Here is a 26,471-nt window from a genome sequence, read left to right as displayed (position 1 = left end):
GCAGTTGTGTGGGGACAAGGAAAAGGTATTCCTTCAGCTCTCAGATGGCCCGAGTTAAGATTTCTGGGACCCCATTTCTATGCTTTGTAATCCAATGAAGGTGTTCGTGAGAGCAGGAAACTGAGCCTGTGGGTTTATTTTAATACAATCTTACAAATTGCTGATGATAACTAAAAAGCTTTTGTGTCCAGAGCTGGTTTGCATGTGGGAATTGCTTAAATCTCTCTCGGCCTATTGCATTCTCGTGTTCTTATGCACACAATGAAACCATTACAGAGCCCAACACACGCTTGCTCCCTGTCTCATCCTGTACAATCGTTCTGCTGTGCCTGAAGCAGAAAAGAGAACCTCTGCTCCAAAAGCCATGTGAAAATCCTGGGGAAGAGAATGACCTGGATCTGCTTTCCTTTTCCTGCAAAATAATTTCCCTGCCATCAATTTGTCATTGAGAACCAAGGGAAGATTAGCTTGTATGGAAAAATGTGTGCTGGGAAACAGTGGAGGGAGAGACTGGAAAGGGCTAAGTGGGCAGAAGGACCAATGGAGGGACAAATGGATGGATGGACTGATTGATGGATGGATAGATGAATGGACTGTTGGATGGACAGGTAGCCGGATGAGTGTGTGGATGGACAGTTGGATAGATGGACAGATAGGTGAATGGTTGGATGGATGGACAGGTGGATGGATGGATAGACAAACAAATGGACCCTCTTCAGGGGCTGGGGTCTTTCCCCTGGAACAGCCTTGGGACCAAGGAGAAGCTTTGGAAGTGATGCTGGTCACCTGTCAGCCCCCTGCTGCCTGCTGTTCCTGGGCAGTGGCTGCTTGTGCTGCTGTGAAAAAACCTTTCAGAGCGTAAGGAAACAAATCCAGACACCAAGGGGGCTCCAGGGCCTCTCGAGTCATTAAACAAATTAAGTTGTTTAGAACACGGAGGCCCCAGATGACTGGGTGTGAAAGCCCTGGAGGCCTCTGTAATAGCTGTGCAGAGGCAGCCCTGGTGGGTGGGAGGGTGTTGGGGGATTTTGCCTTCTTCTGGAGCAGTCCCAGCCAGGTTTGGCTCCCCAGGGTGCTTGGGGACTTGGTGGCAGCAGCACTTTGTGCTGAGAAGCCTGAAGTGGTGCTGTGGTCCAGCAGGTGTTGTTGTCCCTCCCCTCCTGGTGTGCTACACCTTCAGCTGGGCTCCAGTCCCACAGGGCTTTGCTCACTCTCACACCTGACAGCAGCTTTCCAAGGGAAGATGCAGAATTCCCCAACTTAGCTGCCTCTTCCTTTACAGCATTAGACGTGCTCTGTGTTTAGACAAGATGACAAGCTGATAAGATACCGTGCTGCAATCTCCCTTGGTGAGCTGCAAGCAGGAGCCTCCTCTGGGCTGGGATTGCACCGAATCCCCCAGACATGCTCTGGGCAGACAGAAGCATCCCCAAATGTGTCCCCAGATGTGTTCCTAAGCCCTGTGCCACTGTGCTTTGATGGCACCTTCACCTCTTCTATCTCCTGCCCCCAGGATTTGGGATAGATGCTGCTCGCTCTGCTGCAGCCCTTCCATCTCTCTGGTTGTCAGCAGGTGGCAAAGCACTGGAGGTGCTCTGAGAGGTGTCACCATCTCCTTGAAGCCATCAGCCCTTCACATCCTGCTGGTCACGACATCGCCCAGTTGCACGTGCTCATTTTTAAGTGCAACCCAGCAACGTGTCCTGCAAGCTTTGCTTTGCCAAGGGTTAAGGCCCAGGGAATGGGGTTTGGCAGAGTCTTGGCCAAAGCAATCTGCCCACACCTCGGGCAGTGTGGAAAACCCTGTTGAGAACAGAGAAGTGGCCGAGGTTCCTCCTCCACGGGGGTGGTTTCTCTCCTTTTTTTTCTCCCTCCCCCTCTCCTTGAAGCTCTCAGAAACAAGTGCTGTTTTATGGCAGATAGTTTACCAGCTGCACAAAGGCGGCCTTGTGAGGCTGAGCTCCAGATGTTTAGCATTTCACTAAAATCTCATCGTCTCAGGAACCTGCTTCGCTGGCGCACCAGCTGAGCTGCCTGGGGAGAGCTGAATGGCAGAACCACAGTCCTGCTGCCTTCTCCTCTCCTTCCTTTGCAGCTGTTGGCAGATTCTGGCCTCGTGGTCCAGATGGACTGGGCACATCCTTGCTGATGGGCAGCTCCGGGTGGGAGATGCTGCAGGAGATGGGTATAGGGATGAAGGGCATGGGTCTGGGTGCTGTAGGAGAGCGACTGGCTCTGCTCCATCCCCACCCCATTCCATTGACTGCAATCCCTTAATTGTTAGAGGGGGGGGGGAGGGAAAAAAAATCACATGACAAAATACAGGGAGATAATTACAGTCAATTGCCCCCCTCTTATCTCCAGGGAGAGCATGTATGGCAAATAAAGCCTAAGGAATTAATGCTGGTGTTGACCCAGGCTCCCCGGCCCAGGCAGTGAATGGCAGGAGGGGCTGATTTACTGCCACTCTTCGCAGCTATATTCGGTGTTTTATTGCAACTCTAATTACTGCTCCCGTCAGGATCTCGCAGTCCCCTTTGCCACATGGAGAGGACAGAGCAGCCCCAGTCACAGCAATGCTGTGCGCTCTCCCTGTCCTGCCCTGCCATGGTGCCTTGCCCATAAGGATGTATGGCTGGTTGGATTTGCTTGGCTGCCTCCCCAAAAAGTGGGACCTGGGGGAAATGAGGCTGCAAGGTGCATCCTTGGGTGCAAGCATCCCAAGGACACTGTGCTTGCAGTGGGGCAGGGCTGGGGGAGATGGTGAAGGGCAGGAAGGTGCCTGTCTCTCTTGGGCAGGGCAGAACCCACCCCAGGGCTGGGTGGGATGTTCCATCTTTGAGATCCAGCACAAAGATGTTGGAGCATGGGGACAACTGGAGAGTGCACACCAACCCCAGCAGCCCCATGTCCCCAAGCAGTCCCATATCCCCAGCATCCCCCAGTCCCCAGCAGCCACTCATTCTCATGCAAAGCTTGTAAGGAGGAGGGAAGGCAACCAGCCATTGGGGAGCAGAGACAGGCAACTGCAGCGATGAAGTAATCCTCCCCCCACACTCTGGGCATATAAAGCACCGTGGAGCACAAGTGCCTCTCTGTCCCCTCTCTTTCTTCTCTTTCCCTTTAATACTTGCACTCCTTTGTCCCCATGTATTTGCTTCTGGTGCTGCTGGTCCCTTTGGGCTGCTTTCTGGCTGCCCATTGCCACAGGACCCTCTGTGTCCACCCACCGAGGTGCTCCCGATGTCACCTGTTTTCTCTCTTTCCTTTTCTAGGACACCTGATTTATTTATTTTCTTTATTACTATTATTATTATTATGCCACTGGGTTTAGGGTCTATAAAGTTTACTCCTTCTTCCCCTTGCCCTGGGAGACCTGGTTAATGAGTAACCATAGCGTGCTTGGAGGCAGCTGTCTCAGACAAACTGACGGAGACTTTTTTGGAGCTGCATAAGGGAACGTTTGTTCTGCAGCTTCTCAATAGATCCTTGTGCAGGAGGCAAAAAGTGTGGGGAGAGAAAGAAAGAGACACTAAATCACGGGGCTCCTTGAAAATCTGTGTGTGTGTGTGTGTGTGTGGTTTTATTCCTCGTTATAATGGATGTTCAACGAGTCACCTTTTTGAGCTCAAATCATGAATTTCTTTTTTTTTTCTGTGGCGGAGCATGCAATGTACTTCTAACAGCATTTCAGCCTTAGAGTTCTTTTCAATTAACTTAAATATAAAACACAGCCCATAGATTAACTGGCACGGGGTCAGCATCGCATGGGTTGGTGTTCTTTGCTCCACTCCCTCGTGCTCCACACAGACCCTCCCATCATCTCCATATGGGGACGTTTGGGGGCTGGGGTTGTTGAGGTCTATCAGACCCTCACTGTCTCTGCATTGGGATGCCCAGGTGGGAGGTGGAGGACCGCTGTGCTACTGGGCTGCTGCGTGTCCTTGGGAACAGCATTTAAACCTCTCTTCCCTGCCCGGGCTTTGTCACTGTGCAAACAGGTGATGGCTGTGTCCTTTGTCCCACCTCTTGAAGGTGGAAGGGATGTTGTGAGTGTGCAGAACTCCCAGCAGCAGCTCTGGCATCGCTCCCTCTTCCAATGCCTCCTTCATTCCCCAGATACCCCCATTTGCTCTCAGCAATGGCTTTCCCCCTCTGTCTCCCAGGAGAGGGTCTCCCTCTGTGCAGTGACCCCTTAATGCTCCTCTTATGGTCACCCAGGAACAAGGAGAAAACCAAACCCACATCACAGCGCTTTGTTACAAAACCTCAACTTTTCTTCTTTCTTTTTTTGACCTTTGGGGTTGGTTCACGTTTTGGGCAACGATTCAGGTTGTTTTTGTTTTACCTGAAATGCAGCTCGCTGTTCCCTGGAGCAACAGTTCTTTATTGGCCCTCGCAGACATTTGGCACTCTCAGCGAACGAAATAAGAAGCTTTTTGTTCCCATATTTCAATATATCACTATATGGTTAGTCTGTATGGGGAGGCTATCTGGAGGGCAGAGGACTCTCAGAGGTTTCAGAGCACGTGTCTGATGGGAGCTCATTCCCACATCTCCTTTCCTATTTCCCCTTCATTTTATCCGTGCCTTGCCCATCCCTAAGCACTCTCCCCATGTGATGCTGGTGCACTGTCAGCCCTGTGGTGCTACAGCTCCAAAGCCAGGCCAGGAATCCTTCCTCTCCCCATTTACAGAGAGGATTTCCTGCTCTTAGAAGCTCTCACAAACAACTCTGAGCCCCATAGCTGGAGGCTGCAGGTTGCACTGATCCATGTGCCACAGCTGTGGGGCCAAACCCCTCCCTCCTTCCTCAGGTGCCCTACAAGGATAAAGGATGCTTTCAGCTGGGGAAGCACTGATCTGCTGTGACCTGGGAACATCTGGCTGACATTCTGAAGTCCGCAGGCTCTCATGTAATGATCCCCATTCCTTGACCTGCAGCGCTTTATCTTGCTTTATGGTGACTCCACTCCCTACCCACACCACCCATGCAGGGCACAGCACTAATTTAAACTCGAGGCTTTGCTCCCTTTTCCCCTCCCCATCCCAGCAGTGGCTGAGGAATGCAGGGCAGGAATGCTGTCCTCTCACAGGGAGCTGAGAAGGGGAGGTGGTGGCTCTCCCATAAAACAATGTCTTTGTGTTTGCAGGATCCTAGGCACGCAGGACCCAGTTGCATGCTCCAGCCCTGGTGGGTGCTGGCTCACCTGGCAGCATCACAAAGCATTCAGCATCTCCCAAACCTTTTGCACTCACGTCACGCTCTTGTAAAACATTTGGGATCCTCCAGTAAATCAAAGCCAAGCTCTGCTGGGAGCAAGTTGCCCACGTCTGTGCCAGCACTGGGCTCAGAGCTGCATGGAGCTGGGTGGGCTGTGAGCCTTGCCCATGTTTTACAGTGCATTGCCCTATTACAGTGTGGTGATCCATTAGAGTGTATCCCTCTATTGCATCACCCTACTACAGTGCTTTGCCCTGTTATAGTGTACTGCACTATTGCAGTGCTTCACCCTACTTCAGTGCACTGTGTGTCCTGTGCGTGTGGTTCTGGAGGCAACAACAGCAGAAAAGGAAGCAAAGCTTCCCAATGAAGCTACCAAGATAGTAACTTGCCCAGAGCCATCTGAGCAGGTAGTTCTGTGCCACCAAGCTCTTGGTTTTCCTGCTGATGTTGGTTCTTCAAAGACAGAGCTCCAATTGAGGAGCCTTCCCATGGACTCCAGTGGGCTTTGGGTCTCATCCATAGGGCACCATATAGAGTGCTCCCAGCACATCCTGCCCAGTGGGATGTGACTTTGCTCCAGTTCTGAGTTCATCTGTCTATGCATTTGGGACCAGGGCTGCTCCTTGGCAGGTAACCCTGTAAACAAGCAGGGCAGGGCATCAGGAAGAGATGGGGACACCTGGGGGCTGCTGCAATGCCACACATAGGAGCTTTTCCCAGCACTGTTCCTTGCTGCTGGTTGTACTCCACTGCTTGCCAAACAGGTTTTAATTTAGAGAATGCAAGGATGAAAAAGCAGCACAACCCCTCCTCCACAGCACTAAAATTTATATATATTTTCCTTTTAATATACCATAAACGATGACCTTTTGCCTCCCTCAGAACGCAGCCAACACAAGCACAACAATGTGATTTGTGCAGCGTTTCGGCTGTGGTTTCTTCAAGAAATTCATCTGGTCTCCAAGCAATTAAGGGAAGGGAAGCATTTCCACTCCAGCTTTGGGCCCTGAAAACCTGCCAGGAGGTTTCTCCCCCTCCCTTCTCTTTCCCTCTTTCTCCCTCAGCCCCTTGCTCACTTGTCCTACAACACTCCTGCGGTTTCACTGCTGTGGTTTCCCTCCTGCAGCAGAGGATGCAGCCCTATGCAGCGCAGGTGGGACGTTGGCTCCAAGCCCCTGTGCAGCTGCTGGCTGGGAGATGGCTCACCCAGACTGAGCCTAATGGGATGGGGGGGGGCATGGGGTCACCCCCTGGCCAACACGTTCTGCATGCTTCACCCTCTCCTTCGCCTACAGTTTGTCTGCAAAGGGGCTGTTTGCCATCCCATTGCCACCTGCCTTCTTCTTGAGGTTTCCTTTGGGGTATTTTCCTGTGCAGCACAAAAACGGGGACTGAATTAAAAGTCTATGGGGGGGGACACAGAGCAGTGGGGAAGGATCCGTCCCATAAGGGCATACAGGTAGCTTTGCCTGCACCTAGCATGCTCGCAAGGATGGACCTTAAATCAGCCCACACGTCAACAGTGCAGTTAATTGCTCATTCATTCCACAGACGGGTTAATCATTAATTTAAATTAATAATTGGGACAATAATTAAACGAAACAATAAGTAATACACGGGACAATTGAAGCGATCGGTCTCGGTGCTCACTGCTCGCTGGCGTTACTCATTGACCCGCAGTTTATAGGATGGATTCGCCAGGGGGACTGATCGCTGTGCCTCACCTCCCCCCCCCCGGCTCTGGACGCACGCACAGACGGAGGGAGGGAGGGACGGGGGGAGGCGGCTCCCGGCCCGGGGGAGGAACTACAAATCCCGTGAAGCCGCGCCGCCCGCCCGCCGCCAGCGGGGCTTTATAAGCGGGGAAATGGCCCGAGTGCTGCAGTCGGAGCATCTCCGGACGCGGTGGCGTTGGATCTGTTCGGGCACCTGCGGGCACTGAGGGTTGGTGATGTCGGACCGATCTTCTTTCACTCTCATCTTCTTTCCCGAGCATCTCGGGGTCTTCCTCTCCGGGAGATGTGAGTGCGGATGATGGTGGCGGGGTGATGCGGCGGCTGGGAGGCGGCCCGCTGAGGTAGGCTCCTCTCTTGGGGTCGGGGGAGGGGAGAGTGGGGTATCGGCGGGGTCTCGGGTATCTCGTCGAGGCGCTGAGCCGGGCCGCAGAGCTCGCTGTGCCTCCGGTGCGTTCCGGCCCTGTCTCAGCCGCCTTTGTGTCCGGGCAGCCTCGGGGCTGCGGCCGGGGGATGCTTCAGGGCTGGGAGCCGAGGGGTCGGGCTGGCAGGGCGAGGATCTCTCTTTAAAGAGGGAAAAGAAGCCATGAAGGTATTATTATTATTATTATTATTTTAAAACATTTAAAAGATTTTATAATTTTTATCGTATGACTTTTTCCCTTCCCAACCCGTGGGAAAACCTCCATAGAAAGGCTCTATGCTACAGAGGGACTGCGGTGAGCTGCAGGCAGGTGCCTGGCTGGGGTGAGGGGGGGCCCTGTGGAGCCTCAATCCTCCCCTTCTCCCACCTCTACTGGGGGCCCAGGGCTCTCCCCACCCTCTGGTGTTGTATACATGGAGCTGGGAGCACTTGGTGGGGGTGGGTGATGCGAGCTATCTGTGATGCACAAGAGCACTTTTGTGTGAACGCTGGGAAAACATGAATGAGTCCCTTCTTTTGCTTGCTACAACAAAAAGACCACACCGGTCTAGACCTGCAGCCACTAACACACAAATTAGTGCTGTCTGCTCCTGGGGATGCAGTGCAGTGAGGATGGTGCTGGCCTTCTGAGCCCACTGAGCTGTATGGAGAGTGAGGGATGATGCTCGTTTGAGGAGAGGATGTTTGAGGTTACTTTGATATAAACAAGAGGAGCTTTTATTGCCCGCTCATTGTTAGTGTTGCTCTCTGCTGGATTGGAATGCGTTTCCTCTGAAGGGTTTTGAGATGGGAGGAATTACTCAGCTCTCTTGCTAATTGAGACATCTTTTTATAATCACAGCCCCAGCTGGTAGGGTGGAAGTGGGGGAGAGGGGGATGCTGAGCAGTGACTCAGGCCTGAGGAAATGCTGCCTGCATTTAGAAGGGCAGCTCTCAGTTTAGAGGCTGAAGAGGTGTATGTGAGGGCACCTTCCTCCTTCCTAACTTGTTCTGTGCTGTCAGGTAGGTGATGAGACCACTGGTGTCCCAAAGCCATCACTTCCCTGTAAAATTATGGATGGGTGGGAAAAATCTGCACACCTCAATCGTCCCACAGATTGTGGGGGGTCACACGTGTGCTGTTTGGGTATCAGTGTGGGGCACGTGGGGTGTTGCAATGCTTGGGCTTTCCTTTCTTAAAGGTTTTGGTGCTGATGCTGCTTGGACTTGTCTTTCCTATTGGGCTGCTTGTTTGCTGGTTGCTTTCCATGTGTAGATCTCTAAACCAAAAGCCACCCTGCAGTGTGACACCCCTCAGGCTTCATTCCATGGGTTGGCTGTAGCCTTTCCTGGGTTGCTGCTGAATGGTTGGACCCTAAAAGCTCCTCCTCACAGCTGGGAGAGATAATTTCTTGATGTGATGAGGGCCTGTAACCCAAAGTGTAAAGTCCCTACGCAAGCGTACTATGCGTGAAGAGAAATACAATCCAGTTCTTCATTGGTGGGGGATGTTATAGCAACTGTCATAGCCATGGACATTTCCTTCATGGTGTCTCCTGAGCAAGGTGGGCTGTGCTGCAGGAATTGAGTCTCTGCAAGGCAGAAGCATGAGGAAGCTGCTGGGCATGGGGTGTGTTGTGCTGCTGGCAGCCACCTGTGGGTTCAGGTGGGTTTGGTGGTGATTGGGATGTTGGTGCCACAGCTGCCTCTGTTGCCAGCACTGATTTACTGGCTCAGATCTTCCTACCTGCAGCAATGGGGGGAGTAACCTGAATGGTTTAAACCCCAAATCTCCTGGGCTTTGCTAGGACCAACCCCTCTCATGTTTACCCTGCAGCCTGAGCTGCAGGCAACTTCACTCCTTGGGTCTGAAAGAAGAGAGCTGCCCTGAACCAGAGAGGACTGGCAGTCACAGTCACTTGCAGGGGATGTAAGCAGCTGGATGATGATTAGCTGTAAATTAAACTGTGGGTTTAGTATTTAGTGCAGCTCACCTGTACCTGGCTGCCTCAGTGCAATGCAGCTCTGTGGGCTGCAGAACAGAGAAGGCCCAGAGGATACAGGGACCTGAGCCTTCCTGAGATGAATGCCACTGAATGTAGCAAAGAACAGTGATGAAATACAGGATGCTGGGCTCTGAGCTGCTCTGAGGGCTGGACATGGGCATACGTTCCTCTTGTGCTTGGTTTCAAACACATTTAATATAGGTGCATTGCTTCTCCCCAGTGGGATGGGTGTTTCCTAACAGCCATTGGCTCATCTTTACTGGAGGGTTTGAGATGGTCTCTTCTATCCAGGAACTCTTCTCTATACAAAGTGAGCCAAGTGCCTTCAGTGTTGGGAGATCAGATATCTCAGGCCCCAGACAATGGGGGGGATAAGGCAGCAGCACAATGCAGCTCGCTGGGGGCTCTTCTGTTTGAACTTTGAGCAGAAGGGAAAAGCAACAAAAGGGAGGGTAAGGAAAGTGCGGTGCTTTGCCAGTTACCAAGGCCAGCCAGAAAGTTATAATGGCATTACAAAGGGCAGCCTTGTTCACAGTGGCTTATTTCATCAGAAAGATGAATTTAAAATAATAAAAGGGCAAATGCTGGCGTAAAGTCCCCTCTGTTAGTGTAAACACTGCAGGAAAACCCTTTTATTAGGGAGTTAAATTAGGTAATAAATACTGTTGGGTTTTGATGGGAACTCTTAACACAGGATTAGGGTTTATGGGGCGTTACCTTATTAGCCCCTGGGGACAGAGTTGGGTTCCGTGTGGCTTCATGTCCTGCTTTGCTTTCAATGCTTTGTTTTTCCCCCCCTTTCCCTTCTGGGTTTCCCCTCCTGTGGTGGCAGACAATGCAGTTGGAGGGCTAAAACCCAAGCCTTGAAATAGAAGTTTGATTCCCTGGGTGCTTATGCACATGGGTTTCACACTGGGACGGGCTCTCTGAAGGTCCTTGTTGCTGTGGTTTTGTTCTTGCTTCTTGCCCCTGGAGCTGTCAGTGCTCTGGAACAGCTGCAGTAGAACTGCCTGTGCTCTCACAGAAGGCAGTGCCCAGCAGTGGCTCTCAGTAGAGCTCAAAGACAACCTCTAATGCACAGTGACAGCAGGTTGCTGTGTGGTGCGTGCTACTGCACGGCTTTGGGTTGGGAGAACGCTGCAGGGAACATTCCTTTGGGATATGTGTTAAATAGTGTTTTCTTGGCAGGTGGAACTCTCCTGCTCATCTTCCCATGCAGATGAGCTCAGTGCTGGGCTTGGCTTATCTCTGGGTAGGCAGCACCTCTGGGAGGGAGAGAAGCAGCACCTGGGTGCTGCTGACACCAAGAGGCAGCCTGGCTCACTCAGAGCTCTGTGCCCAAATGCCTGTTGGTAGGAAATAAGCTCCAGGAACGAAGCTGGCAGTGGCTTTTCTGTGCTTCCAAGACAATGAGAACCCTGCTTGGCTGCCCCTGGGAGCCCCCCAGCAGAGCCTGTAGCTGAGTGCTGGCAGATGAACAGCAGCCTTGCGAGGTGGCTATGGGCAGGTTTTGCTTGCAGGGGTGTTGTGTTCAGCCAGCTGCAGCTTTGTAACTTAAACTTTATTTGGAGCACGTGGTGCCAGCGTCTCCTCTGCAAGCTGGAGGTGAAGGAGGGCATGGTGTCACCCTCAGGGGAGACGGTGATGAGCAGGGCGAACTTTAGGGATGGAAAAGCAGCCGCACTTGTGTTGTGGGTGCTGCTCTGTGGTGCCACAAGTTCTGCAGTGCAGCTTGCTGGTGTGTGCACTGAGCATCCTGCTCAGACACAGAGGGCAGCAGGAGCTGGAAGTGGGCACTAGAAGTGTTTGGCATACAAGTGTTGTGATGCAGTGCTAAATTTTGCTGTAAATAGGATAGAACACCTGGAGCTCCCCAGCCAAGCTGCAATGGCATCACAGCTCCCTTGGGGGGGGGGGGGGGTAAAAAAGAACTGGGTGGTGATGGTGGCCCCAGGTCCTGTGTGTCCCAATGGCAAAACATCACATCTGCCCAGCTGAGGGGGAGGGAGGGCTTCCAGTTCAGCAGCCCGGATGGGAAATAATGATCCCTTTTCTATAGCTTCTCCAATTGTTCCCAAAAATCCTTTTTAAAAGGAGGGAAGTTCCTTCCTTCCTTTCAGCTCCCGGTATCTTTAAGAATTCACTCTATTGTGGCCCAGGACAGAGACCCTTCTATGAGGGCTGCATAGGCACTCTTCGGAGTCCCCCCTCCTCTGTGCCCCCCCTGCCCCATCCCAACAAACCCCCATTCTCCTCTGAAGAGGGTCCCTCTGTCTAACGCCAAGTAACTCTTAAGGGTAGCATTTATCCTCGGGCACTCAGCGCACAAAGAGTGCTGGAGTGTCAAATAAACTCACTCCAGCCTGCAAAGAGAAGAGGAAGAAAATACAAAACCCCCTTTATTTCCACCCCTGCAGGGGAAACAAATATGGACTTTGTGCTGGAGAGCAGCAGCGCCCTAACGAAGCGAGGCAGTCCCAGTGTATCCCCATAAAGTGCTGTGCATGCACACATACCGTAGTGCGTGTGAGCGTGGAGCCATCAGACAAGTGCTAAATCAAAATCCCCTCCTAAGGATTCCTACATGCTGCAGTGAGAGCGTTCCAGTGACTTCTATTTGCTTTTGGGGGAGGAAAATGCTGGGTTCCCCCTACCAAGGGACAGTGGGGTCTGTGTGATTTCCAGCTGAGGAGACCCACTGAAGGGCTCAGCACAGCTGCTGCAGGCTCTCATTTCATCAGGACATCCTTGCAATGGGGGGGATTCTGCTCTCTGCCCCATTGTGGGGTGCTTAGCCGTGTTGTCCTGCCAAGAAATTGTCCTCCTTATGAGGATGGGTTGTTTCCTGTGTGTCAGACCTGCTGCGGGTCACTGCTGTTCCCTCATCCTGAATGTGTTTCTCTGCAGGTTTTGGTAACTGCTGATGGGTGGGTGGATGCGATGGCTGTTGGAGTATCCTTTGTACCTGGAAGAGAGAAGGCACAATCAGCCTGACCATGTGTGGGTTTGGGACTTCTCCCCCCCTCGGCCAAACAAGGAGGATTCATCTTGGGATATCTTTTGTCTGCTGGGATCTCACATCCGGAGCCCTCTTGGACCACTTTTGGATGCGCCTTTCTGCCTGTAGCTGGGAATGCGTGCTGCTTCCAGGTGGCCACAGACACCTGCTGCTCTAAATCTGCTGGATTATTTCTTTTGGCATCGCCCTGCCGGCACCGCAGCTTTTCCTCAACTTGTGCAGCTGCCTTTTGGTGCTTGAGTTCACTCAACTTACAGATGTAGAGAGCTGCAGTTGCAACCCAGCGCTGCAGACACCTCTCCTTTTTTTGGGCTACTATTTCTCAGCATTGGGGCACTTTTGGAAGAAGACCACGTCCATCCACACGTGTGGGAATGAACGTCCTGCTGGAGCTCGGTGAGTCAAGGGTTTAATTTCCTTCTCTAAGTTATTTTCTCCCCTCTGTTTTTTGGGAAACAATGTGAAATTGAGTTACCTGCTGCTCCAGGAGCAATGGAGTAGATGGAGGTTTGCTTTGGAAAGCTGGCATGGCTTTCATCTCCTGCTTCACTGATCTTTTCAGTTTGAGCCTGAGATCTCGTGCTTTCTTCCTGGGGTTACTGCAGAATAATGGACAGAGGAGTGGGAGTGCAGCACCCCACAGGCAGGTTTCTCTTTATTTCCCTGCAAAGGAGGAACTTTGCTGGCTTGCTGTGCTTAGAAGTGTGTCACAGCAGGTGGTGGGAGCTGGGAGGAGGAGCTGCCACTTGTGAGGCTTATTGGGAGCAGTGTGGGGCTCATCTCGAGGTGGGGAGCAGATGCAGGGGTGAGCTGGGAGTGGGCAGTCTCCCTGCAGAGGGAGGTGAAGCTGTAAGCTTCCTTGAAACAGCAAATCCACTTTGGGCAAGGCAGGGAGCTGCTGGGAAGTGATGCTGGGCCTTTGGTGTGTGTTTTATTTTTCCTTTGAGTGGGGGGTTTGTGTCAGCATTGACATCAGCAGGATGCTGAGATGTGCCCAAGGGGCTCTGCGGGAGGAGTTGTGGCTTTGCAAGAGGGAATGGGGAATTAATACAGGGGGTTCTGGCTTGGATGAGCTGGTGGTTGCTGTGCTGGGGGAGAGGGGCTTCTCCTGCTGGCCTGGAGGGGGCACTCCCTGGGGCTCTGTGCCCCCAGAGCACCTCAGGCTCCTGTGCCATCCCTCATAGTCCATTGCTTGGGCCCTGGACCAGCCTACTGTGCTGCCCATTGCTGAGAGGGAAATGCAATTGTCCTGTTTTGGCTTTTCTCTGGGTCTGACTTGCTGATGGAATATGGCTTTAATGGACTTCATGGTTCCTGTGTGCTTTTGGGTGGATGTTCCCCTTCAATCCTTGCACAGGCTTTAAGCCTACAGATGCTCTGTTGCTCTGAGCTGAGGTGGATCCCATTGATTTCTGGAGCATGGAGCAGAAATGGTTTTCTTGAGACTGTGCTGTGGTTCACTCTGGCTGGGCTGCTTTCTCTCATGTGTTTCCCTGTAGTGAGCTTTGGTCTGGGAGAATGAGGCTGAGAGATGTGGTGAACAAAGGGAAAATTGCTGCTGGGTTGGGGGGGGAAGCACACTTCTGTTTTGGGTTAGAGCTCATCTGTTCTTGTTTGGTGCTCAGTCAGGCTGAAAGTCTGATGCGGGCTGGTGGGAATGTGAGGTCTGTGCTGATGTCCATTCAGGAGCAGTGCAGCTCTGAGTGTCCTGCAGCAGCTGAGCAGCTTTCTGCACCAGTGTGGATGGAAGGAAACAGGAGATGTAAAGGTGCTGTTCTTCCTGCTGAATGCAGATACAGGAGAGGTTGTGGTGTGTCCTCCCCGGAGACAGCTCTGCCAGCTGGATGCTTTTCAGCATGGATGGAGAAGGCAAATGCAAACCCGAGGAGGCAACTGGCTCATGTTTGCTTTGCACTGCGCACACCCAGCTATCTGAGCAGAGTTGGGATGTTCCCAGCTTAGGTGTTTCCAGTTTCTCTGTTAGCTTCTGACTGGTGCTGTTATGGAGCTCTGTCTCTTCCCAGAGCCTTGTGGCTGTGACTTTCCCCAATGAGCATCTGAATGCACCAAACACTTGAGTTTATCTCCTTGCAGTGTGAGTCCTTTGGCTTCCAGCCCCTGAACTACAGGGAGGAGGGGATGATATAACATATTTCCTCTTGTTGGTAGTACAGTAGCTTGAGATCAGCTCTTTGGGGTAAGGCAAAGTGGAGACTCCACCCCAAACAAGTGTAATGCAGCTTGACTCTCTAGCAGCTTGTGCAATAAGGGTATTAATATTAAGGTACCCATTTATTTTGGTATCTTCAGCTGTTTGAGTGGTGAACTGTAAGTGTGGAGCTCCGCTATCAGCTTGGCTGCTCTCTCCACTTGTGTAACAAGTGATGCACCAAACCCTGCTTGTTCCCTGGGGTAAATGTCACTCTCCTGGGATGCTGCATGGCTCCGATGGCCGTCAGTTCTGTCTGGTATTGCACTCCCTGGGAACTGCAGGAAGGCTCAATTGGGACCTCCCTGCAGAGTTCCTTACCTCCCCATTGCAAGCAGTGAAAACACATCGGCGTGGTTTAAGTCGCAGAATCCCATCACGCTCTCTGGTCTGCTAACGACTCCTTGCGGCGGAGATACTTCGAACCTTTCCCAGCGGTCGTCGTTTCAGGATCCGTCCCGGAGCGGCAGAACGGGTCCGATCCGGGGCCGCGCTGCCACCTGGCGGCCGCATTGGGCCGGGCTGAGCCGCGCTGTGCTCCCGGTGCTGGGGCGATAGGCGTTGTATCGGCACGGTCTGCCAGACCTGCTCAAAGCTTAGGAAAGAAAACAGAGTTCTGCAGTTCCCTCCGGCTGAATGGCTCTGAGTGCGGGCTGCTGCGCTGCAGCGTCCTCAGCTGTGCCTCCATGGTTGTCTGCTGTGGCTATAGGGACCAAAGTGGGTGTCCTTAGGTGCTGTAAGCTGTGGTGTGGCTTCTAGGATGGGCTGGGAGGGATGGAGAAGAGAGAGTGGTGTGTGTTCACCTGGAGTAATCATCTGTGGTGACTGTTGTGTAGGTTTAGGTTGCCAGTGCATTTTGGCTACTTCAGATAGTGAAAGAGAAGAGAGTGGGCTGTGGAGAGTGAGCTGTGGAAAGGGAGCTGTGGCTGCAAAATGCAATTGTGACCATGGCAAGGGAAAGGCAGAAATGAAACACCTTTAGAAGGGCTCCTTAGAAATGTATTTGGATAAAACTGAATCTCTGTTCGAAACAAACACTTCCCCCCCAGCAGAACCAAGTCCAAACAAATAAAACCGAAGCAAGAAGAAAATAACAAGCAGTAATTCTTCCTGATGCTCGTTGGTGCTTTGGGTGTGACTGATGGGAGAGTTTCTTCCCGTGTTTCTTTTTGTCAGGTATCTCCTCTTGGCTTTGAGTGGGAAGTTTGCTGCTGTGAGCTTTGCAAGGAGCTGCTGCAGATTCGGGTGGTGAATGCTCAGACTCAGGGAGGGGCTGGACCTGGGTCCCAGCAAAGCAGTCTCTGCTCTGTGACTGAGCATCTGGAAAACATCCCTGGAGCACTTTTGATCCTTTCTCTTCTGCTTCTCCTGCAAATATCTGCAGGAAGTGGTGGTGGGCTTTGGCTGCTCATGAGGAGCATAGTTTGGTTCAAGAGCACAGAGCTGTCACTGCAGGAGGAGCCTGCGCTCCTCTGAGATGCTCACTGGCTATCAACTGCAAGACAGGCAATTATAAAATAGGACCTCGTGCTGTCGTGCAGGTCTGCTCCCTGCAACGCTAATTACGTCCTTCTCCCAGCTGGAGACCACCGGGCTGCAGCCCGAGACCTGCCGGACGATGTGAGCGAGTGCAGAGCAGCAATGACCACTGGGTGGCGCTGTGGTTCCGGCTGCGGGGTGGCGCTGCAGTTTCGCCGCTTGGTGGCGCTGTGGTTCCGTCGGTGGCGGACTCCGCTCTCCGAGGGCTCGGAAGCTGCGGGGTGGATCGCAGCGCTTTGGGGTGTCTGCCCTCCTCTTCCCGAGGGGCTGCAGAGCTGTTCTGGCAGTCGGGTCTGGATGTGGCTGCAGGCAGAGAAGAGGTGGTTAATGGCTCCTTGCAGTGCAGGAGAAGAGGGAGGTAGGGTAGGACTGGGAACATCTTTGTGCCCTGTGTGATGGTACAGTGGCTCCCAGGGAGTGTTGGGCTGGTGGCTGACCTGCTGCTGGGAGCGCTGGGTGGTGCTTTGGGACCCGAGCTGGTACCCAAACATGCAAGGTCCGTGTCTCTGCTTCCTTTCCCCAGGTTTTTGGGGCAGTCAGCAGGTCCTGATCTCATGGGGTGTGATGGCAGTACAAGATGGGGCTGGGGAGCGAGCAGATGTGGGGGCTGTAAGTGTGACCCCTGTGCTCCAGCCAAGACCAATTGATGCATAAAGCTTAATAGATTTGTCTGAAAAGCTTCAGCAAAGCCATTCCTTTGGTGTCCTCTTGAGTTTGTCCCCCACCTCCAGCACTCGTGGAGCTGCTGCAGGGACAGTTTGATGTGTTGCTTTCCCCAAAGAAAATACATTAAGGAGGCTGCTGCTCTGCTGTCCTTGACTTCTCTGGCCTGGCTTCCTCAGGTGAAGAGGGGCTGGGAGCACTGTCTGGCTCATTACGCTGTCTGGAAGCGGGTGAATAATTACAGGATAAAGCAGTGTGTTTGGCTGCCTCAAAAAGCACTTCCAGATCAGTTCCAGACTGCTTGGTCGGCACCATTCACACTGAAAGATTTCACTGTCCAGGCTGCCTCCTCCATAACTGGAGCCAGTGGCAGATTCCAGCAGTGCTACCACCCCAGAGCCGGGTTTCCATGGTGAATGCATTTGGGTATTGCACTGCTTCCCAAAAACTCTGGGTTCTTTGTGCCATGAGCATCACAGCTTGCCCATGGCAGCTGCAGGGGGGCTGCCTAGGTGGATGGCTGCTGAGCTGGGATGCTTTAAGAGCCACCAACAGCTGGAAGCTGTACCCTCAAGTCAGTAAGTTGGCCATCATGCTTTGCATGGCAGTGGTGGGAGCCCTGTGCTGGGCACCCCCTGGCACCTTGCCCTTTTTCATTCATTGCCTTGTGGGGAAACTTATCTAGCTTGCTGTGCTCCCTGGTGTGCTTTCCTAAGGCAAAAGGAGGTTCTGAGGTGCACATCTGCCCCACAAAGGCACCTCGATGCACTGCACACCCGTCCTTTGGGATGGTCTCCTCACTGATAGGTTCAGCAAACAAAAAACTCTTGCTTTGTATCCTCCTCTGCTTTCCTTCCCCGCACAGAAAAGGGTGGGAGAAAAATGACTAAAATATTTTCTAGCAACAAAAGGCTGAGGGTGAATCTGGATCAGCCGTTCGGATCCATCTGAGGCCAAATCTCCAGGGTTCTCAGCGGAGGAATTAAAATACTGAGGCTTTCTCTCTTTTCTTCAGAAGAACAAACAGGAGCGGTTACCACTTCCTCTCGCTCATAAACAAAACCAGTCTGACGTCTCCAGGAGAAACCCTGCCAAGAGACTTTCCTTCCTAATTGTTTGATATTCCTTCAGCTCTGATTAGTATTCACGAGCGCCTGATGCATGCAGGAGGTTCCAACAGCAGGCTGGGGATTTTGCTTCAGTTGGAAGCCGCTCTCTCTTTCCAGCCTATGCCCTCCCTGTCCATCTCTCTCCCTCACTCTATTCTTTCTTGTGTTGTTTCCCCTCATCTGCCATGCTTGGTTTTGCTCAGAGCTTTTCTTGTCGTTGTCTCTTGGCCACCAACCTCCGTGTTTTTTGTGTCCTTCCTTTTCTTCCCTTTCAGCCTTTTCTCTGCCCTGGGGAAGCAGCTGCAGGAGTATTCACCTTCCATTGGAGGAAAGGGCAGGTTGAGGTTTGCACCAAACTTTGGTAAATCATAGAATGGCCTGGGTTGAATAGGACCACAATGATCATCTAGTTTCAACCCCTTTACTATGTGCAGGGTTGCCACCCACCAGACCAGGTTGCCCAGAGTCACATCCAGCCTGGCCTTGAATGCATTAAGAGGGTGTAACTGACCAATGCTTGGCTGATGTTTGGAGTCTGAGGTTGCAGCAGCAGAGCTGTCCCATTTGCCTATAGCAGCGCCTCCTCTGTCAGCATCCTTTAACCTTAAAGTCCTTCCTATGGAAGGCTGGAGCTCCAGGTGCCCTTAGAGGTCCCTGTAGGGGTCCTGGCACATTGGCAGTGCCCGATGGAGACAACCCTGGGGGAGCAGCAAGGAGCAATTTGTGTTCTACCTTCAACCTTTCCCCCTGCCCCAGCATGGGCAATGCCTGCTGCCAATGCTCTGGTTGGAGGAGGAGGACTCGCTACTCTGGTGCTGTTTTTTCCAAGGCAGTTATTATGCACAGCTTTCCCAAATCTCCACTTTGTGGTTGGGTTTTAATATGTGACATTGTTCCGAGTTCTGTTCTTGCATCATGTGCTGGAGATTAGGAAATCAGTAGCGATAATAAATATCGCTGAATGAGTGGGTGTGGGCAGGAGGAAGGGAGAAGAAAACGATTTAAAGGGCAAGGAGAGCTCTGAGCTCCCTCTGCAGAGCTTTCTGCAGGGATGTGTGGAGCTTTTACAACCTGTTCTGCAGGAGATGTGGCAAATCAACTTGTTTTGAGTATATGTGGTTGGAGATGCCCATCTGGGATGCTGATATGTTCACCTGAGCATCCCAGCTCCCTGCAAGGGATGGTCCCAGCCTGGTGCATGTGGAACCTTGATGTACCCAGCCCTCATGCTGCTGCTTTGGGAAGCTGTTTGGTTCCTGGTGCGTGCTTTGGGAGCACACAGCTCAGACTCGATGACTCAGCTTGAATTTCTTAATCGATGAAGCAGCCCCATGTTGTGCTGTTCTCACACTTTCTGTGCCATGGGATCGGAGTGTTGTGCAAAGCACTGATGGATGCAGCCTCTTGGCTGGGCAGAGCAAAGGATCCTTTTCATTTCTCAAGAGGGAAAACTGAGGCTCTGTGAGATGAAGCCATTTGTCTGAAGGAGCTGCACCTTTGGTCTCCCAGGAGCTGTGGGCTTCCTCAGCTGGGGCACTTGGTTTGCATTTCCGTCTGTGCAGTAGAAGCTGGAGCACACCCCTTTATTTCTCATGGCAAACAAGTAGTTTTCTTTGGTAGCTTCAGCTTGCTGGGTTGCCTGCTCTGCCCCTTGTCTGCCTGCTTCCATGACCCTGGATGCTGTTCCTGCTCTGGGTGCTGCTGGTGTCCCTGAGTGAAGTGTTCCTCTCTAAAGAGCCACACACCCCTTATTGCTGGGGTAGAGCTCCATAAAGAAGCACTGCTGGGGCAGTTTGGATGCAGTTGTTTGCACAGCTCTGTGCTCAGTTTATTCCAAGCTCTTACTGCTGCTCAAAAACTGGGTTAACAGTGTTCCCATGGAGCAGGAAGGCATGATCCCCTTTTTTGCAGAAGGAAGGGCAGCTCATACAGCACGGAAGGATTAGGAATGGGATTTCCTAAAGCCTCCTGGTTAAGAACACTGGGACTTGCAAGTCACTTATGTTACTCAAGAGTCCATGTGCAAAATCTCTGTCTGGAACAGAGCATTGAGCTCATGTCTTATGACAGTCTGGTGCATCTAAGCTCTTCAACAGAACAGTGAGGCACCGTGATGATTATGGAGCTATTAGGATGCTTATTTTTGGAGCACCACTTTTTCCTCTCTGACTTCCACCTGGCAAGGTTTCCTGTCTCTTTTTTTTTTCCCCTCTGTTTTTTTTTCCTACTGTTTGCCCAGAGACTGAGTCGAGAAGAGGTGATGGGGTGTGATAAACATCAGAAAACAAAGTTCAGACACACGTATAGCTGAATGGGGAGAGGGTTCCCTCACCATAGCATCCCCTGCATACTGAGAAGTGCTTTGCCTTTGGGGCTCTGAGCACATCTGAGGTTGGGTGGCCCAGTCTGTTACTTAACAGGTTTAGCTTTTTGTCCTGTAGTCTTGCTGGGACTGTGCAAGAGGAAGCAGCTGCTGCTGGCAGCACTGGAATGGAGTACCTGGCAGATAAGTGCAGTCCGTATGGTTATACCAAAGCAGATGGACAGCTGAGAGCAGTGCTGCTGGGGCATCTCCCATCCAATGCCCAGCTCAGGTTGGCTGCATAAGGGCTGTGTTTTGTTTCTATGTTCTTTGGCATCCCTTGCAGCACTTGGAAAAGGGATGCTGTGATGTCAGTACAGGTAGAACGAGCTCTGTGCTGACCTCCCCTTCTTGGCCCAGGCTCATCCGGATGCTCATAAAACCTGCTTTCTGCAGCTCCTGGAACTTGTTCCAAGAGGTTTTGGCTGTTCTGGGGAGTTGTGAGCATTTGCAGGATGACAGGGCGTAGCGGCTGCAGGGTGGGAGCTGCAGGGAGCTTCCCACCCTCTGTGCAAAGCCCTCACAGTGCCCTCCTGCTGCAGCCCTGCCCATCTGCTTGCTCAGCCCCAGCTCGGTTTGCAGCAAGGAGCTCAGCTGCATGCTGCTTTCCCTCCAGCCCTGCAATGGGCGGCCCAAATTGAGGGCTGAGAGCTTTCTTCTGTAATGGATCTAAATAGAGGTGCCTTGTTCCTCAAACATGTTGAGGCTGCCCAAGAGCTTCCTTGGTAGGATGCAGGTGGTTGAAGATGGGACAAGGAGCTGGGTGAGCACTGGGATCCCACCAAGAGCCCCCTTAGAGCACAACCTGGTGCTGTGGATCCATGGGTTCTTCCAGTGGGAGCTGTGTTACCCACATCTGATGGATTTGCTCTGTATTTTTTTGCTCTTCCTGAGCACCTCTGCAGAGCTGGTGACCGCCTTGCTGCAGGGAGCCCTGCTTGTGCAGAGCGGTGCTAACAGAGGATTAATGGTTAATCGCTTGTTCATGGAGGGTTATAAACAACCTGTCGGGCTCTTTAACACCTTTTGCTGATGTGCTCATTGCCCTTCATAACACATTCCTGTCTGTCTGATGCAACCTTGTAACCTCTATTAATCACTCGTTAGCTCCCGCCGCCCAACGCGACTTGGGTGGTGCTCAGCAGCCTGTGCTCCTCACCTGCGGGTTGGGATTTCCAAAGTGCTTATGGGATCCAGCAAGGAAGGAGGGAAGGTGGACCTGAGAGGCTCACATTCAACGCTGAACCATGGATGGAGCCTGCTGGGGATGCAGGAGCTGCTGGAAGAGGCTTTTGGGCAGGTGTGGAGGAAGCCTTCTGTGTTGGCCCCACTGAGTTATGGGGATGCAGTGCTGGAGGTCCATGAAGTAGCTGAGAGGTTGCCTGCGGTGCTGTTGGTGCTGTGCTCTCCCCTGCTGCTGTTTGGGATGTGGCATTGCCTGTCCTGCCTGGCTGAGCAAACACTACTGGGATATTACCTGTCTGTTAACCTGTCAGCTCTGGTTTGCAGCTCTGTTTAATCTTTGCTGGTGGAATTTCCCCTACAGTTTCTGCGTCCCCCCCCGCTGTCCCCTTCCCACGATTGGGGTAATTAAATATTGCCTGAGTCCTGTCGCTTAATGACCCGCTTGTTTGCCAACAGGAGATAACCTGATGTTTGCTCTCTGCAGACCAAGGACATGGACAGCTCGTGCCCAGACAGGGCATGTGACCGAGCCTTGGGGTGACACCGCAGCATCGTGGTCCCTGGGGATGGCTGGCAGAGCTCTTCCCACGGGTCCCAGCCAGCACCTGCTGCTGGCATTGGGAAGGGATGTGCTTGCAGCAGCCTGTCCCCTTCAGATGGGGCTCTGTTAGTGTGGGCCGCTGGCACAGCTGCTCAGGGAATGGTGGGGTCACCATCCCTGGAGGCGCTCCAGAATTGCAGGGATGTGGCACTGAGGGATGTGGTTACGGGCACGGTGGGATGGGTTGAGCTTGGGGGATCTTAGAGGTCTTTTCCAGCCTTGCTGATCCTATGATTCTAAGCCTTATTATTTGGTTGGATCATCAGGCTGTTGGGGAGCTGCTGTGCTCCTGGGTATGTTTAAAGTGCTCTGTGCTTGGGCAGCATGGAGAGGTCTGCAGAGCTGCTGCTTTGAGCTAAAGGAAAGGAAGTCTGAAGTCCTGGAGGCCCAGGCTCAGCGTGCCCAGGAGGTGGGGTTTCCCTTGCAAAGGGTTTGGGATTCTGCTGGCACGATGAGCCATATGTGTGTTGGATTCAATACGTATTTAAAGCTGTCTGTGGAAGCCAACCTTCTTAAGCCAGAAACAAAGTTCTCTAGTGGAAAAGCTCAGAAGGAAGAAAACTCCCAAACTGTGATTTTTGGATACTCTTTAATTTTCAGGGCTTTGGAGTCTAATTTCTGCATTTCTCCAAGGTTACTGTGTTATAAATTAAAACTGCTGCAGAACTGAGTGCTGTTGCCAGAGCTCTCCAAGTCTGGATGACGCTTGGCTGCAGATGTCCTTGCTTCACCTCTCTGCAGACGAGAGAGGAAAGTGTTCACACTTGGCTGGAGAAAAAGCATGTAAAGGAGTGAAGGAGGACCGCCCTGCAGAACCCATCACGTAGGCGTGAGTCTGGTGCTGGGGCTGAGCTCAGTAAGAGGCAGTGATGGCACTGGGGCACCATTTGGTGTGGAGCATCCCAGGGTGGATGTGGTTGGGGGAAGCTTTGCTTTGGTTGGGATCTTGATGCCAAAGTCTTCCTGGGTCCTGTGACTGTAGGATGATGTCAGTGCTGTGTGAAGGTCATGGTGCTCTGCATCTCTCTGAGAAGGAGTGATGCCAATTTCTGCTACTTGGTGTTTAGCACCTGCTTGCTGGGAAGGCGGAGAGCAAGCAGAGGTTCTGCTTGTCCTTGGGGAAGGTGACATGTCCCATCAGAGGTATCCAGAATCTTTGCTACCCCAAGCAGCAGCTGTCAGTCTGGGCAGAGCAGGAGCTGGCTGCAGGGCTGCTCTGGTGTACCGTCCTCCTGCCCTCCCTCCCCAAATCCCTGAAGTTTTCTATTTTTTTCAGCAGCAGGTTCTGTCTGGAGCTGGTTTAGAGGATTAAGATCCCTGAGTACGTGCCGCTCTGGTGCGGTATGGGGTATGGGAAGGCTGCACGCCAGGCTGCCTGCCCTATAACAGCTCATGACTGGGGACAGAGAGCTGTGGGGCTGCTCTTGCCCTCAGCCACGTGAGCAGCCTGGCTGGCACTGTATGATTAAATTAGTTTCTAGGAGAACAAATCCAGGATTAGAGGAGCCATTTGCCATGCTGAAAGCAGAGCCCTGCTAATTAGGTTTATGTAAGTGATTCACATGGCGTTCTGCGCGGTCCTACTCAGGAGGTGTGCTGTGGTTGGAAGGGGGGATGGGGGAGAGGGGGAGGCAGAGCTTCTGTGCATGAGAACTTGGTAACATTGCGAAGCATACTGAGGAATGTGTGCTGTGCTATCAAACCATGCTGTTCTCCACTTCTGGGTGTGACTGAAGGTGTTCCAACTCCTTGCCTTGTGGCACTGATGCTTGGCCTTGGGGAGAGCTGCTGCTGTGGCTGTGTGATCCCTGCTCAGTGTCACTGAGCAGCCGCTGTCCTTCTGCAGGTGGGCAGGGAGCTTGGCATCCCATTGGCATCTCTTCCTCTCACTGGGTTAATATGAGCATCCTTGGCCGTGTGAACAGTGTGCCCGTGAGCAGCAGCTGGGTATGGTGGGACCCCCCTTCATTTGTTCAGCCTTTGGACTGGGTGAGCTCTTGTGGGCTCTGCCTGACCCCAGCTGTGGGCATTTTTCTGCAGGAGATGCTTTGTTTGGTTACAATTTCCTGGCTGGATTGGTAGCGTGCAGCATCTGGATGGCGCAGCCAGCCCGCTTCCCTCCTGCTGAACAAACCCCAGTAAAAACTGCCCAGTGATCCTCAGTAAAAATTAATGGAGTAGTCAAAGGCTAATCCAGCCCAGGGAAACGGCCAGTTAAATCCCTGCAGCAATGGGAGGCTATCCTTCCAGCTGTGGCTGAGCTGTGTTTTCTCCCTTTGGTTCCCTGGCTTTTTACCCCCTCCTCTGCCGGCAGAAGGGACACAGTGTGTTTCACAATGATGGGGAAGCTCACCCTGTAGCTTGGGGGTGGGTTCTCTAGCATGAAGCTGGGAATGATGGAGCAGGAGGTGGTGGTGCTGCTGGAGCTGTGTCCCACACAGGGGCAGTCCCTGTGGGCTGTAGATGTCCCAGGGGCACGCTGAGGCTTTTCCTGCTCCCTATACTCCCATATGTGTTCATCCTCTGCGTTATCCCCGTGTGTCCAACGCACCACCGACAGCGCTGCAGAGCTTTGATCTGCTCTGAGTGATTAAATTCATATCATCCCGACTGACAGCTTAATACACCTCAGCGAGGTCGCGCTAAATTGGTTGTGTCTGTCTTGCCCAAAGCTGGAGAAATGCTTTCTGACAGCTGCAGGCACTTGATACGCTTCTTTTTCCCCTCCACCCTCCTCTGTATGCAGTCAGGGTTGCCTTTGCTCCATTTGGGGCACTCTTCGATGGGTTGTGTGTGAACTGCTCTACTGCTGCTGGGGCTGCATGGCCACAGGTATGTGGTGTCTGCATGGTAGTGGCCTCAGTGCATGCATACAGAACCCATCTGTGAGACTTACGTGCATGCTGTCATTGTATATTTTTAGGTTTAAGTGCATACGTGTGGATATGTGACCTAGGAAGATTGGGTTGTATTTTTGCTTTGGGAACCAATTGCTGGTGGGAGTCCCAGATAGGGGTGTCCAAACTCTCCCTATGCCCACAGCTCTCCTGGGCATCGCTGCTGGGGCTTCATTGTGCACTGAGCCACTGTGGGGCTGTGTGAGCAGCACTGCATTGGGATGTTGTATTCAGCACCAACAGCTGCTCTCCCCCATCACCACCACTGGCGCTACATTTGCAGGTGGATGTTCCCATCCTTTGTGCAAATTGCTGCTGGGGATGTTCTCAGAAGGGGGGAAAAAATAAGACCGGGAGCCTCGTTTAACTGAACTGTGTGAGCCAACCTGGAGAAAAAATGTTCTTCTTGCCAAGAGCTTAAAGGGAAGGAAAAAAAACACAACACAACCACCCTTCATAATTGCCACATTTAGAGCAAAGAATTCTAAATAAAAAGTTAATCTCCTCCGAGGATTAGCAAAGCATGCGGCGTCTTGTCAGATGTGGAAGTAGAGTTGAAGCCTTAATTTCTTAAGACAAGGGCGACGTTGCTGTTGGAGCCTGTCTGCATCGTGTGCTGCCCAAGTGACCTGTGCAAGGAACTGTGGCTGGGGAAGAAGAGTCACTGATGGGGCCTTGGCAATGGGATGAAGGCCTCCTTCAGGTGGCTGACCCACCTCCTTGGTCTCCTTCCAGATCGGGCTCTTATGTACAAATAACTCCTGTTGGCAGGGAGTCCCTCCTGCAGAGGTGGGATGCTGCTCCATCATGTGTTCTGTCTGTGACCTTTAGAAGGGAATGGGTGCAGCACTGTGTCATCCTCAGGAAAGAGGGGCTCAGTGCATCAGCTCTGAACTTTAAAGGAGTGACCACTGGCTTTGAGATCTGCTTTTTATTTTGGCAGCTGGGCTTCGAAGACGCTCGTATGGCTTGGATTTAGCCTTAGTGCACAGTTACTAGTTACTGCTAATTGCGGTGGGAGGTTTGGGAGCTGAGCACGTATGGATGCTTGGAATTAAGTTGCCAAATGTGAAGGCCCTGGTGTGAGAGTCTAGTGGGCATGAGAGCTGCTAGGTGTCTGCAATGCCTCCTTTCTAATAAGCAGCACTCGGCCTGGCACCTTCTTTCCCTTGGTCCTTGTGTCCATCCCTTTCTGTTTGCAGGGTGATTTGTTTGCAGTTTGTTGATTATCTGCTTGATCTCGGCTTCAGCCCTGATAAGGGCACATGCAAACGCCAGGCTTAGTTTTGGGAACATCAATGCAAATGCGATGCAGCTGATGGCAACATGTTGCCTACAGGGTTAGTTCTGGGAGTCAGACCTGCTGCTTTGCAGCATGGCTGGGTATGACTGCTCAGTGCCAATCTCCCATGCAGTTTCCCATTGCACTGCATGCTGGCTTGGTGCATTTGCTGAGCGCTGCTGAGGTGATGCTCCGGCACTGCTCCATCCCTACTGCTGGCTGCACAGTGGGATGGA

The 26,471-nt window shown here is 52.4% G+C and overlaps 1 long non-coding RNA gene across 1 annotated transcript in view; it reads left to right on the top strand.

The window, feature by feature from the left end:
• The first annotated feature begins 7,035 nt into the window (after positions 1–7,035).
• LOC140259985 (uncharacterized) overlaps positions 7,036–26,471 on the top strand; it is a 37,608-nt gene continuing 18,172 nt past the window's right edge. The window contains exons 1-2 of the long non-coding RNA XR_011905482.1: positions 7,036–7,304; positions 12,277–12,784. This is a non-coding gene — a long non-coding RNA (uncharacterized lncRNA). The remainder of the gene's footprint in view (positions 7,305–12,276; positions 12,785–26,471) is intronic.

The sequence above is a fragment of the Excalfactoria chinensis genome, chromosome 17, assembly GCF_039878825.1.
Source record: "Excalfactoria chinensis isolate bCotChi1 chromosome 17, bCotChi1.hap2, whole genome shotgun sequence".
In the NCBI taxonomy this organism is placed as follows: Eukaryota; Metazoa; Chordata; class Aves; order Galliformes; family Phasianidae; genus Excalfactoria; species Excalfactoria chinensis.
This window is presented reverse-complemented; position numbering and strand designations above follow the sequence as displayed.